The sequence below is a fragment of the Trachurus trachurus genome (assembly GCF_905171665.1).
Source record: "Trachurus trachurus genome assembly, chromosome: 12".
NCBI lineage: Eukaryota > Metazoa > Chordata > Actinopteri > Carangiformes > Carangidae > Trachurus > Trachurus trachurus.
The window spans coordinates 25,293,746-25,300,268 of NC_139908.1; positions in this window are offsets into that span (position 1 = coordinate 25,293,746).

Consider the following 6,523-nt stretch of genomic DNA (forward strand, 5'->3'; position numbering starts at 1 on the left):
TCAACTTTGAGAACTGACGTCAAGTTCCCAGAACGAAGCCAACAACATCCTGTGTGGACCTTCAAAGTAAAATCCATCACCGTCAAGTCAGCCCTCTACTGATAAAAATAAATACCCAAAACAAATCATTTAAGTTTACAGAACAATACTTAATGTAAAAACCCACGATCTCTCAAATTGAAGCATGCTAAAGCATGTTACCGGCTGTTTTTAGACCTTTATTTTGTAGTAAAATTAAAGGAACATTATCTCCGTCCAACTTGACGCCCTCCTCTCTGCCGTTAGCCTCCCAAGAAGATGCGACAGCGCCCTCTGTTGATAAAAGTATGGCACTTTATGGTGCACTAAAGCATTTTTTGAGCTGGAGACTCTTTACTTACATGTTTTATCAAACCTTTTTTAACTTTGGAATTTCCTTTGGGATCAATAAAGTTGCATCTATCTGATTATACAATTAAACACTGCTGCAGACATTTATTGTGCAAAATGTGGCACAATTTTTTAAGTGCACAACATAGGCCTATTCAGATTCACCATCCATCCCAAGTGCTATGCTACTATTATTTATGTGGTAGAGGATATAAATACACCTTTCAGCTGGCTATAGCCTCCAACACATCAGCTCCAAGGACCAGCCTATGGGACCAGCTCAGGTCAGAAACCTGTGACTCTTGATGCAGCGGGAAGAAAATTATGATTAATTTTCTTATTTTATGGATTAAAATAAACATGATATATCAATCATACAATGATAATAAAACACATAAAAGCAATTTGTAAGAAGAAATAAATGAAATCAGTTATCATGAAAATATGATATAAGTTATTTTTTTACTTAAATTAGCTAATATTTAATGAAAATTCCCATAAATGTCAATACTGTTTGGCCCACGACTCACTTTGTGTTTTAAACATTTTGGCCCCTTGTGTAATGCCTTCTCACAGTGGCCAGAATGAAAAGACAAGTTGAGGATGGTCAAGCAAGCTTAGTTAGTTTAGTGGAAAGCACAGCTCTGTTTGCATGCAGTAGAACAGTTCAATCTGTTCCTCAGACAGATATCCAATAGGCTTTATGCACAGCTCCACTACTTCCTGAACTAAAACAAGCTCCTTTATTTCCTGTCTTACGTTATTGGACAAACTGATTAATCCAGGTGTGTCTGGCCATTGTTCTGACTACTGAGGTCAGAGTCATGGATCAATCAGTTTGTCCAATAATGTAACACAGGAAATAAAGGAGCTTGTTCTAGTTCAGGAAGCAGTGGAGCTGTGCATAAAGCCTATACGTTTACAAACTCAGGCATTCAATTGTACATTTGTACCTGCACAGCGGACAGTGCAGTGGCTGCTCTAATTTTACTACTTATTCAAACAGAGACAGAGATGTAATGAAGACAGACGAGGAACTTGTTTTTCTACACTTGTTTTTCCCACGATGGTCACAAAATATAACCTGTACAGCAGAATCACAGAGATCACAGACATCACATGTTGCGGGGACACACTTTGATCAGCAGATGGCTCTCTGGCTTTACTTAGCTACATGAAGTGGAAACTCTGAGTCACATCTTCTAAATCAATAGTAATCCCTCTAGGACACATAGGCTATAGGCCTACAATGATTCTGACAATGTTGTTTATTCTTGATAGATATAGTGTATATCTTCTCAAAACTTTATTGATCAATCACTTCCAAATGTATCACAGTGAATATTAAACCACAATTAACCTTGTAAACTGAGTATTCAGGCTTAAACAAAATTGGGGGTATTGAGGACTTTATTTCAAATTTTCAACCTTGGTCAGTGTAACAGAAACAAGGGGATTTCATACATAAGAAAGTCCAATATTACTCTTTCAAATGTCACTCAGTCACTTAAAAAAAAAAATCAATTTCTTATGGGCAACAATGTATTTAATCGTATGCATGTATAAATAAACTGAAGTCAGGTTTCAAGCTGACTACATTTGTATTTTATCACAGGAACATTAGCAAAATAAGGCTTTTTTTGTTTGTTTTCTTAAAGAGCTACTGTGACTCTGAAATTTCCATTATGAATGTTAGTTATTCACACTCACTTTCGCTATGACTGAAGTAAGAATAACTGCGGTATTTCATGGAGTTAGTGTGTTTTTATTGGCAAATGGAATTTCTTATTAAGTCAAATGATTCATTTTGAGGCACCTAACCCAAGCGTTTATTCCTCAGGTCCAGAACTGCTGAACAATGACTATCTCCTGATCATTCCTGACTCACAACTCAGGATGTGAGGCAGGGATTCACCCCCATCCATTTGAACTTATCTTCAAGAGTTGGATGTGGTGCCAAATCAAAGTAGCTACATAATTATTATGTAACCACCTGGTTCATCAAAGATGGAATGGGCTCAGTGGAACATATAAAGGATAGCGTCATCCACTCCAGTATGTTACATGTAGGCAAGCCTAGTAGTGGGTGGAGAAGTAGCTTTAATGTGTGATGTGAGGACCACCAGTCTGTAGTCATTATGCCAGCTTGTTGCTCTACTTGTGGTACCAGAACATGTTTTCTGCAGGACCCTCACCCTGTTGGTAGACTTTCGCTGAAGATCATGCAGAGGCTCAGCCAACTGGACTGCACAGACCTTTAACAGCCTCATACTGTACACCACACACCACCATCCCCAATGCAATCTGTGGTGCATGTGGCGCACTGTCAAGGCCAGTGTCTTTGCTGTTATCATTTTCGTGCGACTCCAGCAGCACATTCCAATCTGAACACCCAAAACATCCATTTACAGACTAACTGGCCTGGAGACAGTTCCTGGGTGAACGGGTGGTTGCAGTCTATCTCAGAATACAGGGTTCGTGGGAAGGCTGAAGAAAAACTAGATTGTGATCTGCCAAATGGTATAGAGCTGTCGCAGTGTAAAAAAAAAAAAGAAAAAGATAAAGGGTCTTTTTTTTCCTTGTGTCAACATAGTGAGTGAAATCAGTCAGATGAGAGTTGAGAGTGATAAGGATAAAATCCCCTGGTATTGCAGTGAAAGCATCAGGGTGCTGGGTCTCAACTCTTGCAACATCACGTGCAACTCCAGGCTCTTCTTGTGGTTGAGTATAACAACTGCAAGAACTCCGCCGTACATAGTTAGGTCCAAGACCAACTGCTAATCGTTCAATACCCTGACAGCAAGTCGCCTTCTGACAGGGGTTGCACCCCATATTGTTCACAACCATAGCTGGTCCTCCACCTTTCTCCTCTCTGTGTCCACTCATAGGCTACTGCAGTGAACCTGGATAAATCCACAGAGATCCAGAGTACTGTTAACCGAGTTGCTGTGAAACACATGAGACTACATCCATGATATGCTCACTGGTTCTTCACAAGTGCCTCCATCAATCTTGTTAGCCAGGTATTTGACATTCCTCCATGAGGATCCATTGTAGAAGGTGTAGATATCTCCACCTCCCAGTCTTTAGCTTTAGCAGCCTGCAGGTTGGCATCCATGATATATCCTATTCATCTCATCTGGTATGGGATGTTTTGGAAAACAAGGGGTTCACATCAGCACAATAGTATCTCCAAAAATAAAAAAAAATGTAAAGATGTCAATCAACAAAAATACACTAGAATACTGAAAAAAAAAACGATGAGCTTTGAGGACTTGCAGCAACTTGCTGCCACTACATCATTCAAAAACAACTCTATGACACTGAGTTGAAAATGCTGGCTGCTGTGCATGCTCAACAACTGCTCAGAGTCTCTGGATGGTGCCATGGAAAGGTTTCTGACTTCAGACTTTTATTCAGATTCCATGAAATGTCCAATTTCCCTATGGGGACAAATAAAGTTCTTGTTGTAAACAATATTTTTTTTTACACCTTGACAGCTGTACTTTCAGGCATTGTCTCCCCCAATATTAAATATGGAAGGTGGCTCCAAAATGCTTGAGCTGAGTGTATTATAGAAGAGAAACACACATTTCAGGAGCGCTGACTTGTATCATCAGCACAGACATGTCCAGTGATTTTCAGTCTCCTTTCATATTTGAAGGGGGGGTTACCTGATGGTAATGTTCTCAGCTGTCAGGATAAGACCCCCCCCCCCCCCCCCCCCCTTAAAATATGAAAGGAGACTGAAAATCACTGGACATGTCTGTGCTGATGATACAAGTCAGCGCTCCTGAAATGTGTGTTTCTCTTCTATAATATACTCAGCTCAAGCATTTTGGAGCCACCGTCCATATTTAATATTGGGGGAGACAATGCCTGAAAGTACAGCTGTTAAGGTGTAAAAAAAAATATTGTTTACAACAAGAACTTTATTTGTCGCCATACACATTCTACATCTCATCTCACATTCTTCAAACCCAGACCCCACCCCTCCCACAGAAACACTCTCATCGGATCCACATGAATCTCAGAGGTGGCCCATTTTCACATTTAAATGGTGCATTTTGCCGAAAGGTCAGTTGTTTGATGCTGAGTGAAGATACCATCATCCAATCTGGTTTAGGCTGCATGAGCTCAGCCATGAAGATATGGTGAAGAGCTTGGACATCCGGAGGGGCAGTGACTATAAAACAAACCCTATCAGGCACAACACACACCTCACTGCACGCTTTCCTGGGAAAGATGTGAGTCTCTGACTGACTTGCATTGGCTTCTCATATTAGTAACACACACAATCAAATCTAACAATCAACAAAAAAAGCAGAAAAACAAATATCAGGCAAACTGAGCAGCTAACATTAGCTATTACTTTTGAACATGAAGCCATGTATTTTGGAAATAGATCTTTAGATATTTGTTGAGGCTGTGCATGTGTCCTTGTAGCTTAAGAATAAAAAGGTCTTCCTCTCGTTGTGCATGATCACAAAGAAAATAATTATGAACAACGGGATCTACTCAAAAGCTCCATCAGAGAAGGAGTGGGCCACTGAGGCAATGGATACAATGAATTTAGAAAAAGTGACCTCCAGGTTGGAAAACAAGGAGGGGGATTATGTTAAACTATTTAAAGCAGAAGTAAGCGATATTTTTGTGTTAATATAAGTCTTAAATAGTTATATCTTCCGACAGCAATCACTTATATAGAGTGTTTGGTCTGAAACACGGGTCTCTCAGTCACTCTGCTCTGCTCTGAGCTGAGGAGAAAACTTTTCTCGTATCCTACAAGTTTTATCCAATGAGGAGAGAGAACGGCATGAAGGGCTGTGTGTGCAGCCAAGGGACTCGCGTGAATGTGGTGACGTAGGGACGAGGACCAATAGATCCATGACGAGGGTGGGGGCTGCTAACTCCATCGGCTGACAAGAAGTTATGGTGCGTTCAAGGCAACCCGTGTTTTTCCGACCTGTGAAGTCATACCAGTTCGATCTGGTACGAGTTCACGGGTCGGAAGTTACGAGTGGCCGTTATAGTGACTTTCACAGGTAAAACAGGTCGGAAAAACACGAGTGGGTTGCCTGGAACGCTACAAATTCGTAAGTCGTGACTTGAAGCTGTAATTTACGGTTTCAAAAGCCTGCCTGGAACGCAGCATTAGGCAAAACGACCGGATCGCTTACTTCTGCTTTAATGTCAATATGATCTACATGTGTTTGTCTCCTTTTTTTTCGCTCAATATTCTTTTTGATGCTGCTTATGAAGTTTGTCTGCGATTAAATGAGATGTAATACCTGAGACCATGGTGGGGATTTGGATTAGGAGGGGGAATTGGAAGGGTGCTGTTTGTTTGTTTGCTTTTGATACATTATATATGTGTGTGTGTGTGTGTGTGTGTGTGTGTGTGTGTGTGTGTGTGTGTGTGTGTGTGTGTGTGTGTGTGTGTGTGTATATATGTATGTATGTATCTGTATGCATGTATATAAAATAAAATTTTAAAAACAAATGGAGCCCAAGATATTCCTCAGTGCAGCCGTTTTAACAGCACATTTAAACCTTGTGATTTTTTTTTCCCATTATGGGGCCAATGATGAAATGTCAATATTACAGCAAAAAGCAACTTTTGAGAATTGATAATCAATCAATCAATCAATCAATCAATCAATCAATCAATCAATCAATCAATCAATCAATCAATCAATCAATCAATCAATCAATCAATCAATCAATTGAAATGTGTTGTTACCTCAAGATAATAAAATGAGTTGAAGACTAGTGATGTAATAAGTGACTCTGTGCTTTCTATTCCTCATAAGTGAGATAACCGAGGCCCAGTAATGAGTCACAGTGCACAGCTGACAACAGAGTCAGTATACAAACTAACATCACAATCACAACAACACATCACACACGTTCAGCTCATCTCTGTCCTGCCATCCACTTCCTCAGCTCAGGGGATTCATGGGCAGTCTCACAGGAGAGCGGAGGAGTTCATATAAGCTCCCTCTTCATTTCCGTCAGTGGCACTGCCTGTGGAGCCAAAGGGGTTAAACCACGTGTGTGGAGTAGTTGAGCAGGGAGCTCGTAAAAGTGTGGTTTGAAGAAGTCGGATCCCCCTGCAGTCATTCATCCCTCCACACACACACACATCCTCACA